At 41.7% G+C, this 12,483-nt stretch overlaps 1 protein-coding gene across 4 annotated transcripts in view; it reads left to right on the forward strand.

Annotated features, from left to right (window-relative positions):
- Positions 1 to 5,428: 5,428 nt before the first annotated feature.
- The window catches only part of CASP8 (caspase 8), a 50,411-nt gene continuing 43,356 nt past the window's right edge, over positions 5,429 to 12,483 (forward strand). Inside the window, exons 1-3 of one of the 4 annotated variants that reach the window (XM_054479091.2) lie at positions 5,429 to 5,588; positions 5,982 to 6,078; positions 8,763 to 8,869. The gene's annotated coding sequence lies outside the window, so the exon portion shown is untranslated. The remainder of the gene's footprint in view (positions 5,589 to 5,981; positions 6,079 to 8,762; positions 8,870 to 12,483) is intronic. The other 3 variants (XM_054479090.2, XM_054479092.2, XM_063648339.1) reach the window with 3 other exon arrangements.

The following is a 12,483-nucleotide window of genomic DNA, read 5'->3' on the forward strand; positions in this document are numbered from 1 at the left end:
GAGGCAGGGCATGGTGGCTCACACCTGTAATCCCAGCACTTTGGAAGACCAAGGCAGGCAGATCACTTGAGGCCAGGAGTATGAGACCAGCCTGGCCAACATGGTGAAACCCTGTCTGTACTAAAAATACAAAAATTAGCCGGGTGTGGTGATGTACGCCTGTAGTCCCAGCTACCCAGTAGGCTGAGGCACAAGAATTGCTTGAACCTGAGACGTGGAGGTTGCAGTAAGCTGAGATCGTGCCAGTGACACTACACTCCAACCTAGGCGACACAGTGAGACTCCCTCTAAAAAAAAAAAAAAATTCCTTAGAAACTTCAGAAGGCTCCTTCCACTAGGGCAGAAGGGATGAGAGAGTAAGAATCTTCACCCCTACCACTCATGCCTTTCTGAAGGCTCAGTCTGTCCACACTGCAAGGGCACAGTGAGCCAGTTTTGGCCTGGGGCTTCTTGCTGCTGCCAAATTAACAACTCCAGCCCTTGGGTTTAGCCACCTGCTGCTGCTAAATATGTTGGTGAGAGTGATGGAGAGGTGTTTTAGTTCCCATTTTACAGATCAGAAAATCAAGGCCCAGAGAAACTAAGCAGTCTTGGAGATAGGAGCCACGGCCTCTCCACTTGAGTTACCATCTTGAAACATCAAGGACAAGTCAACTTTATCAACAGTTTCAGGCCTGTGAGAAATGGGCTTGGTTTATCTTGAAGATTGTAAACAAATAAAAAAATAGACTGCTCCATTACTGATGAGAAATATGAGTCATTCTGCCAGGAATTGAAAGTACAGCTGCCCATAAAAAAGCTATGCTGGTGTCCAGCCTCTCCAGGTCCCTGTGTGTGAAAAACCACTCAGTCAAAGTTCCCCTTTTATTTCTCTTTGTGCTCAGTAGGATGTTGAAATTTCTGGAAAAGACAATGGAAATCATGGGCAGGAAGAGAACAGTGTGGGGCGCTAAACAGACTCAGATCTCAGCAACCTCCCTGCCGATGGCCATCTCTGCGCAGACACCTCTACCCCCCACGCACAGGTGGAGCAGCGTTTCCTAGTTCTTTCCAGAGGCTTCCTTCTGCCTGCCCTCCAGCCACATCGCCTGAGATTGACAAAGCCCTACAGCAAGACGGAAAACTCCCTTTACAGCACCACCTTGCGATTCTGGAGCCACAAAGTTGAGACTTCTGAACTTGGCACTCTTCTGTTCCCCTACTGTTTCACGTGTACCTGTGTCATCTTTCCTGTTTCATCGTAAACATACTTCTAAAATTCCCATTTTCTTTATTTAGAAATAGAACTACAAGCAGATGGTTAAACAATTTAAACAAACGGTCCATGGGGAAAAGTGAATTTCACACTGTCCCCCAAACCTTCAGTGCCTTTTATGAAGATAATTATTGTTTCTAATGTTCTGAATATTCTTTCAGAGATATTTTATTCTTATATAAGCATATGTGTATTTGTGTCCTTCCCTCATTTTCCCCCCACAAACACTAGCAGACTGTTTTGCACCTTGGTTAGCTCATTTAACATATCTTGGAGCCAGGTGCAGTGGCTCATGCCTGTAATCCCAGCACTTTGGGAGGCCGAGGTGGTCGGATCACCTGAGGTCGAGAGTTCGAGACCAGCCTGACTAACGTGGAGAAACCCCCGTCTCTACTAAAAATACAAAATTAGCCAGGTGTGGTGGCACATGCCTGTAATCTCAGCTACTAGGGAGGCTGAGGCAGGAGAATCGCTTGAACCTGGGAGGCGGAGGTTGCGGTGAGCCGAGATCGTGCCATCGCACTCCAGCCTGGGCAACAGAACATATAGATCTGCTTGATCCTTTTCATGACTGCTACAGCTCCATTGAATGTATGGATCATCAGTGCTCCAATTAGGACCTTAACAATGGGCATTTAGGGAACACAAACTTCATAACGGCAGAAACAATATCTTACCCATCCTCTGTTTCTGATATGGTTTGGATGTGTGTCCCTGCCCAAATCACATGTCAAGGTAATCCCCGATGTCAGAGGTGGGGCCTGGTGGAGGTGATTGGATCATGGGGGTGGATCCTTCATGAATGGGTTAGCACCATCCCTTTGGTGCTGTTCTTGTGATAGAGCTCTCATGAGATCTGGTTGTTTAAACGTGTATGGCACCTCCCCACTCTCTTGGTCCTGTTCCTGCCATGTAAGATGCCTGCCCTTGCTTTGCCTTCTGCCATGAATAAAAGCTCTCTGAGGCTTCCCCAGAAGCAGATGCCACTATGCTTCCTGTACAGCCTGTGGAACTGTGAGTCAATTAAACCTCTTTTCCTTATGAATTATCCAGTCTTAGGTATTTCTTTGTAACAGTGTGAGGATGAGCTAATACAGTTTCCTACACTGTAACCTAAGGCAATGCTTTGCATAAAGGGATGAGCCAGATTGCTTAGTAATTAAAATGCAAATACAAACCACAAGCATATCCATTCATGAATTGGGGGACAGCTTTTATTTGATTCTGAGTTCTGATACCTGCTGCTTTGCTTCGTTAAAAATGTGCTAGTTCTCATTCAGCTTCCTATCAGTCATACCACCAACCAACATGTATAACATGTACTATCTGCCAGGTCAGGAGGAAACTTATGGATACAAGAAATGTCCCTCCCTTCTAGGAAATGATAATCTGCTTTGGGAGAGAAGGCAGGTACTTTCTGGCAAAAGTGACATAATAAAATAATAAAAAAAAGATGGATCTTTTTTTCTTTTTTGAGATGGAGTCTCGCTATGTCACCCAGGCTGGAGTGCAGTGGCGCGATCTCGGCTCACTGCAACCTCCACCTCCCAGGTTCAAGCGATTCTCCTGCCTCAGCCTCCCGAGTAACTGGGACTACAGGCACCCACCACCACGCCTGGCTAATTTTTTGTATTTTTAGTAGAGACGGGATTTCACTGTGTTAGCCAGGATGGTCTCGATCTCCTGACCTCGTGATCCGCCTGCTTCGGCCTCCCAAAGTGCTGGGATTACAAGCGTGAGCCACTGCACCAGGCGAAAAGATGGATTTTTAAAAAAAGGTGTTAGGATAATCGGGTCCCCACCTGCAAGAAAGTAAAGTTAGAAGCCCACCTGGGATCATGCATACCAGCACAAAAATGCCAAATGGCTTAAAGATATAAATGTTAAAACAAGTCTAGAAAGGTATTAAAAGAAAATATAGAAAATATAGCACCAGCAAAAATTTCCCTACACAAGATGTAAAAGCCAGAAGTCATCAATGAAAAGGCTGATAAATTAGAATGGATAAAAATGTAAAACTTTTGTAGAAGACACAAAGAATGAATTTTTTAAAGACATACAATGAAGGTTAGGAAGATGAAGATGTTTAGGAGATGAGTGGTGGTTACAGATCAGTATTAATGTACTTAATGTTACTGAACTGTACACTTAAAGTGATGAAAATGGTAATTTTTAAGTTATGTGTATTTTATCACATAAAAAAAGACATGAAATGAATCAGGGGAAAATATTTGCTACATAACTAAGAATGGAGGCCCTTAATAAAATCTGTAAAACTACACACACTTTTAGGAATGAATCAACAAAGAATTTCTATGAGTTAGAAAAAAGTGACAATCCAACTAAAAAATGAATAAGGGATATGAGCAATGTGTTTCACGGAAAAAATAAAAATTGACAATGAAGTTACGAAAAAATGTTCAATCTCCTTAGTAATTGCACAAAACAAACTAAAACAATGAGACACTACCCCTAAGATTAGTAAATATTAAAGAAAAATAATGATTGGTGAGGGTATGGGGAAGTGGGCACTTTCACCTACTTTTGGAAATATAAATTGGTGCAACCTTATAGGGAGAGCAATTTCACAACATTTTCCAAAGACTTAAATGCACAACCCTATGGCAGAGCAATTTATTCCTCTTCCAGGATTTTTTTTTCCTTCAAGAACAGTCATGTGGATGAAAAAACACATGTTCACTACTGCACAGTGTATAACAGCGGAAAACTGGAAACTATAATACTCACATTCCCTTCAATAGGGGAATGGTTAAATAAATTTTACAAGCTATCTGATAGATACTAGGCATGAGCTAAAAGTTAGGGTCCAGTTAGAGATGGAAAGCACACCAGTAATTTGAAAGGGAAAATGTAATAGAAGAATTATTAACTAGTAAAAGAAGGCTATCTGCTAAAGGTACGAGAGCACTCAAGCTGACTGCAGTCAGCAAGCCCCGGCTGGTGAGCAGGAAGCTGCCCGCTGGGAGGCTGCCAAAGTTCCCTGAAGGTGAGCACCACTGGTTCTACAAGCTGCTGGCAGTCATGGCGTTAAGAGCGGGAAGAGAAGCACCAGAACCCGGAAGTGAAATCCAGTCCTCTGCTAGGCCTTGCACCGTCCCTCTGGCGCCCTCTACTGACAAAGCCAGTAAAATTGTGCCGCTGGCAAAGGAGATCTTTTTATGGGATGTAGCTCTGTGTCACCAAACAGAACAGAGTGGACTTGGAGCTCAGATGCAACACAATGATTGATACTGGCACAGTATACTTACCCTGCTTTTGTAAACAAAATGGTATATGTGATGTCTCTCTTTCTCTCTCTGTATATAAAACAATATTTGTTCCTACTTATTATGTATTTATGTCTTTACTCTGCATGCCAGGAGCTGAGTATTTTGTATGTATTAACTCATTTTGTTCTCATAATAACCTTCACATGCAGGAATCATTATAGCTACTTTATGAATGAGCTGAGGAAGGCACTGAGACGTTAAGTAACTTGCCCAAGGTCACGCAGCTAGTAAGTGGCAGAGCGAGAATTACTACGGCTTTATAAGCCTAGAAAAAAGTCTGAAAGAATCAAAATGTTAACAGCGGGGACCTCAAGGAAGCATTGAAGAGGCCATGGGAGAACTTTTCACTTTGTAAAAAAATAAGTCCTTCAAATAAATAAATACAGTGAGGCTTCCCCAGAAGCAGATGTCACTATGCTTCCTGTACAGCCAGCCTGTGGAACTGTGAGCCACTTAAACCTCTTTTCTTTATAAATTATCCAGTCTTAGGTATTTCTTTATACAGTGCTAGGATGAGCTAATACAGTTTCCTACCCTGTAACCTAAGGCAATGCTTTGCACAAAGGGATGAGCCAGATTGCTTGGTAATTAAAACGCAAATACAAACCACAAGCATATCCATTCATGAATTGGGGGACTGCTTTGTGTGCATAGATAAGGTATATTTTTTTAAAACATTATTTTTCAAAGAAGAAAATAAACTAGTTAATAAAAGACAACTCACAGTGCCAGGAAGTGAGAAACAAGTGTGTGATAAACGGTGGAGGATGTGAGCACTCTCCGCAGTGGGTGGGAGGAGACGGGGAGGGCGTTCCCTGGGGAGTGGCAGTGGTTGGAGCAAAGGTTTGGAGGAGGTAAGTCATGTGCTCTGAGCTGTTGGTTTCTGTTTCACCTTGTGTCTGAGCTGGTCTGAAGGCTGGTTGTTCAGACTGAGCTTCCTGCCTGCCTGTACCCCGCCAACAGCTTCAGAAGAAGGTGACTGGTGGCTGCCTGAGGAATACCAGTGGGCAAGAGAATTAGCATTTCTGGAGCATCTGCTGTCTGTGAGATTAAGCACTACGTATATTGCTTTATTCACTCCCCACAGCAACCTTACCAAGCAGTTCTTTTCCACGTGAAAAGATGGAGGCTGGGTGAAGCAAAAGGAGGTGTTTAGATTCCTCAGCAAGTGAGAGGCAGAGCCAGGATTTGAATCCAGATCTGTCTGATACTGAAGTCTAGGCTGGTTCCACCTCTCCAGACTGCTTTCCAGGGAGTGAAAGACAGATATTTTACCTTAGCTGGCTGCTTCTAGAAGTCTGACCCTGCTGGCTCAAAACGACTTTAGTTCGTTGCCCAGAGGCTGTGGGCTGCGGGTCAAGACATCAGTAGAAGGAGGGCCCAGCCAGAGAGGCTGACATTGGCTTCTACTCACCGTCATTTCTCCTTCCTTCCAGGAGCAGCCCCTGGGTGCGTCCACTTTCTGGGCACGTGAGGTTGGGCCTTGGCCGCCTGAGCCCTTGAGTTGGTCACTTGAAGCTTGGGAATATTGAGGTAAGCCTGGAATTTCCAGATGAGGTTTGGGGGAAAGAGAAGTGGTGAACACTATTACTGTGCCCTATCTAGACACCAGTGGGCTGAGTGGAGCAGATGCCAGTTGGGACTTTCCTGCCCTCTGTTTGGTTATTAATCCATTATTGTTCCCTGTACACTGGTATGAGTGGATGGGGGAAGTATTTAGCCAAGTTTTTGAGACCTGTACTCTGAGCTAAAATGCATTGTCTTCCTATAGTGCGGGACCCCTCAACTGTGGAGGAGCCGCAGGGGACACTGGGTAGTACGCAGACATTATGCACTAAACGACAATGGCTCACATAGTGAAGTTATTCTTTTTTATTTTTTTTTGAGAGGGAGTCTTGCTCTGTCGCCAAGCCTGGAGTGCAGTGGCGCGATCTCAGCTCACTGCAATCTCCGCCTCCACGGTTCAGGTGATTCTCGTGTCTCAGCCTCCTGAGTAGCTGGGATTACAGGCACCTGCCTCAATGCCTGGCTAATTTTTTTTTTTTTTTGTATTTTTAGTAGAGATGGGGGATCTCACCATGTTGGCCAGGCTGGTCTCAAACTTCTGGCCCCAAGTGATCTACCCACCTTGGCCTCCCAAAGTGCTGGGATTACAGGCGTGAGCCACTGCACCCGGCTAATTTCACATTTTTAGATAATATGACCACATTATAAAAATTTATGTATTTTTATATAATGTGACCACTATATGAAAGCAATATACTTACGCTTTTATGTCTTGGTTAAGTTCCTTCTTATTATGAATTTACTCTGCATGCCAGGAGTTCTAAGAATTTGCATGTATTAACTCATTTGATTCTCGTAATAACCTTCACATGCAGGATTCACTGTTATAGTGACTGTGTGAATGAGGAAAGAAAGGCACTAACATAATTGATTTTATGTTACTTAGGTCAAGATTTTATGTTATTTAGGTCAAGGTTAATTGTGTTGTTCAAATCTTGTATAACTCTACTGCTTGTCTGTCTTTCTTACCCATTATCGAGAAGGGAACATAAAAATCTTGCACTATGCCTGTAGATTGTCAATTTCTCATTTTAAATTAGGATCATTTTTCCTTTATGGCTGCCTTATGTGATATTAGTATAATGATATCAGTTGGTACATCTTTTTCCATCCTTATACTTTCAGTGTTTCGATGTTCTTATACTTGAAATGTGTCTGCCGTAAGTGGTGTATTGTTCAAGTTTTTCTTTTATTATAGAAAAATGTATTCTGGAAAGTACTTTTCTTAAAATTATAGTATTTAGTCCATTTTCATTTAATGTAATTGTCAATATAATTGGGCTAAAATCTACTATATTTCCAGTTGTTTTTTATTTGTGGCATCAATATGGGTGGAACTATCACCGCAGTCAGGATAGTGAACATATATATTACCTCCAAAATATTTCGTATGCCCTCTTGAATCCTGTCCTTCTGCCCCTCCCCACCCCTGCTCCTTTTAGGCATTTAGTTCTGTAAATTTTCTCCTAGCCTTGCTTTAGCGGCATCCCATGCATTTTGATATTTTGTTTTGATTTTAATTTAATTCAATACTACATAATTTCCTTTTGATTTCTTTTTTGACCCATGGATTATTTAGAGTTGTGTTATTTCGTTTCCAAATATTTGGGGATTTTCCAGACATGTTTCTGTTGTCCAGGCCAGTAACAAATTCCTGACTCCATGAAGTCAAAGATCTGACTCCCCAGGGGGAGAGTTATGCCCAAGAACCATCGGTATTTTGTGTTAGTGGTCATTGCCAGAGTGAATTCCACACTGTTTGTGATAAACCCTAATAATTCCACCAGAGGGCAGCAAGCCAACATAAAAATTCTATTAAAAAGTCTCTTTTTTTAGAGACAGAGTTTGGCTCTGTCGCTCAGGCTGGAGTGCAGTGGTGTGACCTCGGCTTTCTGAACCCTTGCCCCACTGCAGACTCAACCTCCCAGGCTCAAGTGATTCTCCCACTTCAGCTCCCCATCTGCGAGTAGCTGGACTATAGGTGCGCACCACCGCACCTAGTTAATTTTTGCATTTTTTGTAGAGATGGAGTTTCATCATGTTTCCCAGGCTTGTCTTGAACTCCTGGGCTCAAGCTATCCATCTGCCTCAGCTGCCCAAAGTGCTGAGATGACAGGCGTGAGCCACTGTGCCTGGCCAGACAGAAGTTTTCAAGTAAAGAATAAATTTAGCTGAAAAGCAGTGTCAAATTATTTCTATCCCCACCCTCCTGAATTAAATCTTCATAGTCTCTGATTCTCTTTGTCATATTCTTAACCATTTGGATTCTTTTCAGTGTTTCTGTGTTTGTTCCTTTTCCCCAGTATGACCCTTTTCTTTCTTTTCTTTTTTTTTTGAGACAGAGTCTTGCTCTGTCGCCCAGGCTGGAGTGCAGTGGCGTGTTCTTGGCTCACTGCAACCTCCGCCTCCCAGGTTCAAAAGATTCTCCCACCTCAGCCTCCTGAGTAGCTGGGATTACAGATGCCTGCCACCTTGCCCAGATAATTTTTGTATTTTTAGTAGAGATGGGGTTTCAACATGTTGGCCAGGCTGGTCTCAAACTTTTGATCTCAAGTGATCTGCCTGCCTCGGCTTCCCAAAGTGCTGGGATTACAGGCGTGAGCCACCTTGTCCAGACCCTTTTCTCTATCTTTATGAAAACATCTCTCCAGCAGATCTTCAGAGTAAAAAGAAAGAAAAGAAAAGAAAAGAAAAAAGAAAAAGAAAAGAAAACATCCAGCAAGGTCCCGGAGGAAAAATAGAAAATTAGAAGACTGGCGTGAGTCATGTTGATTTTCTGATGTAAAATTTGTATCGAAACCTTACATAAATACTGAAGAATTCACAAGTTGTAAATATACAGCTTGGTGACTGATTTTGATACCCAGACAGTTTTTTTCCCACTTGCACACACTCCCCGCAAGAATGCATGCTGGTTTGTAAAGTCATTAATTTACTGGTGCATCAGTGGATGGCTCTGTGTCTTCTGGCTTTATCTTGGCCCAGAAAGACAGGAATTAACATTGAGCCTGGTAGTCTTTGGCCTTTGTGCCAAAGCAGTCAGTGGGCCAGCCTTGTGTAGTGATCAAGCAGTACGTTTAGATGTCAGGCATGACACGGGTTAAAAAGCCAGCTGGGGGAAAAATGGGAAGTGGCATTTTGCGATCTTATCAAACAATCTTGATATAAACTTAGACAACAACCTCTTGGCAAATGGAGAGCAGCTGTAGGTTTCTGACTGAATGTGCAAGAAGAACGTGAATGAAAGAGATATACTAGGTGGGAGCAGTCAGGGTAGACTTCCTGGAGGAAGTGGACAGTGTTGTGTGGATTCACACTTTGGAGATATCAAAGAGGAAGAGTATTCCAAGCGGGGGTAACAAATAACAAGGGAGGCAAAAAAGAAAAGTATGAGGGAACAACAGGATGTTGTCAGGAAACTAAGGCTGAGCTGAAATCCAGATGACCCAGAGAAGCCTTGAGAAGGCTTGTGGCATCTTGCGGGGCAAGTGGGGAACTTTCTCTGTTTGAGAGAATATGCCTGGAATATATGGGATATCATTTAAATTTTCTAAAGGTTATCTACAAGATAATTTCAGAGAATATTCGCTCCCACCTCAGCGTAGGAAACAATGAAACACTGAAACATTTATTTATTTATTTTCCTTGCTTTTCTTTTTTCTTTCTTTTTTTTTCTTGAGATGGAGTCTTACTCTGTCGCTCAGGCTGGAGTGCAGTGGCGTAATCTCGGCTCACTGCAACCTCTGCCTCCTGGGTTCAAGCAATTCTCCTGCCTCAGCCTCCCGAGTAGCTGGGACAATAGGCATGTGCCACTATGCCCAGCTAATTTTTTGTATTTTTAGTAGACACGGGGTTTCACCATGTTGGCCAGACTGGTCTCGAACTCCTGGCCTCAAGTAATCTGCCCGCCGTGGGCTTCTAAAGTGCTGGGATTACAGGTGTGAGCCACCGCACCCAGTCTTTTCCTTACTTTTTAAAAATACATTTGTCTTCAACTATTGGATATCTTCATCTAATTTCTAGTGTTTTTTTGGTTGCAGTTGGCTGATTTGATTTTTACTTTTTGGTTAATAACAAACCTTTTAAGGAGTTACATAGACACTTATCAGTTTACTTTTCTAATTTGTTTTCTCCTGAATTCTCAGTTACCTTGGATGGATTGTGCTTTGGGTTCATCTTGCTTTTTCTTAGTGGCTACTTCTTTCAGTTTCCTTCCTCTTCAGTTTGGCAATTTTCTCCCTTTTCAAGCAAGGAGCTCCTCCCTGTTGAGGCGTCATGGGTGGCGAGCAGTCCTTACCCGGATCCTCCCAGAGCTTGCTCTCTGGAAGCTCACACTGCACCATAATTATGAAACTTTGATATTGTCCCTAATGGCTTCTGATGCGAGCTGGGACAGCATTTGTCTGTTGATAAGTGAAACCAAGTTCCTGAGATCTGGCTCTCTTTTGCCTTTCTATCCAATACCAGCAAGGCCCTAGTTTCAGAGCATTTTGGGGACTTATGATCCCTTCTAGTAACCTCTGCATCTGTGCCCCTTTTCCCCTCAAATTAGTTCATAGAGATTTTTGAAGCACCCATGTTACTCAAATAGGCCCATTTTTAGCATGTGGGAGGTAAGGCCTGGATGTGAATGCCTCATAAGCCAGGCAGATCAAACTGTGTGTATGCATGCAGATTTGGCCCAGGAACACTCTTCTCCTTCAGGGCCCATTGTCTGCAAGGACAGAAAAGAATTCTTAAGGCCATTCACTGTCTCACATTTTCTGTTATTTTTCTGTCTTTTCCTTTTCCCCCTACCCACAGAGAAACATTAGAATCATTGCCCTTTAGAAGAGCAGAACTATGATGCCTCCTGTCAGGGATGGAACGAGGCATTTCGTGCAGATGACAACCCAAAGAGAGCAGGAGTGGCTCTGTTTATATCAGACAAAATCGACTTTAAGTCAAAAACTGTCACAAGAGACATTAAAGTATATTATATAATGAAAAAAGCACCAATCCACCATGAAGATATAACAATTATAGATATATGCACTCAATATCAGAGCACCTAAATATATGAAACAATGACAGAACTGAAGGGAGAAATAGCTAGCCATACAAAAATAATAGGAGACTTCAACACTGTACTTTAAATAATGGGTAGAACATTCAGACAGAAGATTAATAAGGAAACAGGGGACTTAAACAACATTATAGACCAAATGGACTGAACAGAAATACACAGAACGTTCCACCCTACAGCAGCAGAACACACATTCTCCTCAAATGCACATGGAACTTTCTCCAAGGTAGATCACATGTTGGGTCACAAAACAAGTCTTTGCAAATTTAAGAGACTGAAATCATACCATGTATCTTTTCTGACCATGATGGAATGAAACTAAAAATCAATGGCAGAAGGAAAAATAGAAAGTTCACAAATATGTGGAAATTAAATAACACACTCTTGAACAACAATTAGGCCAAAAAAATAAAAAAAGAAATTAGGAAATATCTTGAGATAAATGAAAAGAAAAACACAACATACCCAAACTTACAGGATAAAAGCAGTACTAAGCAAAGAAGTACTAAGAGGGACTTTATTCCAATACACATCTGCAGTGAAAAAGAAGAAAGATCTCAAGTAAATAGTCTAACTTTGTGCCTCAAGGAGAGGAGAAGAAGATGAAGAAGAGGAGCTAAGTCCAAAATTAGTGAAGGAAATAACAAAGATTAGATTAGGAACTAAGAAAATACAGAATAGAAAAGCAATAGAAAAAAAAATCAACAAATTTTTTGAAAAGAATAACAAAAGAATTGGTTTTTTGAAAAGATAAACAAAATCAACAAATCCTTAGTTAGGCTAAGTAAGGAAGAGAGAAGACTCAAATAAACAATATCAGAAATGAAAGAGGAGACATTACAACTGATGCCACAGAAATAAAAAGGATCATGAGGCTACAATGAACAATTCTATGCCAACAAACTGGATAATCTAGAATAAATGAATAAATTCATAAAACCTTCCAATCTACGATGACTGAATCATGAAGAAATACAAAGTCTGAACAGACTTATAACTAATGTGGAGGTTTAGTCAATAATCAAAAATGTTCCCAAAACGAAGTCCAGGACCAGATGGCTTCACAGGTGAATTCTTCCAAACATCTCAAGAAGAATTAATGCCAGTTCTTCTTAAACTATTTTTAAAAATTGAAGAGGAGGGCACACTTCCAAATTTATTTTATGTAGCCAACATTATCCCGATACCAAAGCCAAACAAAGACACCACAAGAAAAGAAAACTGCAGGTCAATATCTCTGATGAATATACATATAAAAACTCATAACAAAATACTAGCAAATCAAATTCAACAGCACATTTAAATGA

Source organism: Pongo pygmaeus, chromosome 11 (genome assembly GCF_028885625.2).
Source record: "Pongo pygmaeus isolate AG05252 chromosome 11, NHGRI_mPonPyg2-v2.0_pri, whole genome shotgun sequence".
NCBI lineage: Eukaryota > Metazoa > Chordata > Mammalia > Primates > Hominidae > Pongo > Pongo pygmaeus.